This window comes from Sinocyclocheilus rhinocerous, unplaced genomic scaffold (genome assembly GCF_001515625.1).
Source record: "Sinocyclocheilus rhinocerous isolate Xijiao unplaced genomic scaffold, SAMN03320098_v1.1 scaffold285, whole genome shotgun sequence".
Taxonomy (NCBI): Eukaryota; Metazoa; Chordata; class Actinopteri; order Cypriniformes; family Cyprinidae; genus Sinocyclocheilus; species Sinocyclocheilus rhinocerous.
Window position 1 is genome coordinate 854705 of NW_015630288.1, and position 338 is coordinate 855042.

The following is a 338-nucleotide window of genomic DNA, read 5'->3' on the forward strand; positions in this document are numbered from 1 at the left end:
CGGTTTTGAACGCTCGGGTCAGTTTTATTCAAACGTAACTAGCACTGTCAAGGTCCAGAAAAGTATGAAAGACATCGTCAGAATATTCCATCTGCCATCAGTGGTTCAACCGTAACGTTATGAAGCGACGGGAATACTTTTAGTATGCAAAGAAAACAAAAATAACGACTTTACTCAACAATTAATCTCCTCTGTGTCTCTCCGCATCACCGTAGCAGCATTTTGGAGAACACCCAAGCAAGCAGCGTGAACGCAAGCAGCGTAAGCTTTTCTGTGTCAGCCACGACACAAGGATACGTTTTCTACGTGTATTTACGCTTTGATTTGAACGAAAACAG

The 338-nt window shown here is 42.6% G+C and overlaps 1 protein-coding gene across 4 annotated transcripts in view; it reads right to left on the bottom strand.

The window, feature by feature from the left end:
* LOC107739978 (zinc finger protein 618-like) overlaps positions 1 to 338 on the bottom strand; it is a 68061-nt gene that overhangs the window by 44491 nt on the left and 23232 nt on the right. The window lies entirely within an intron of this gene.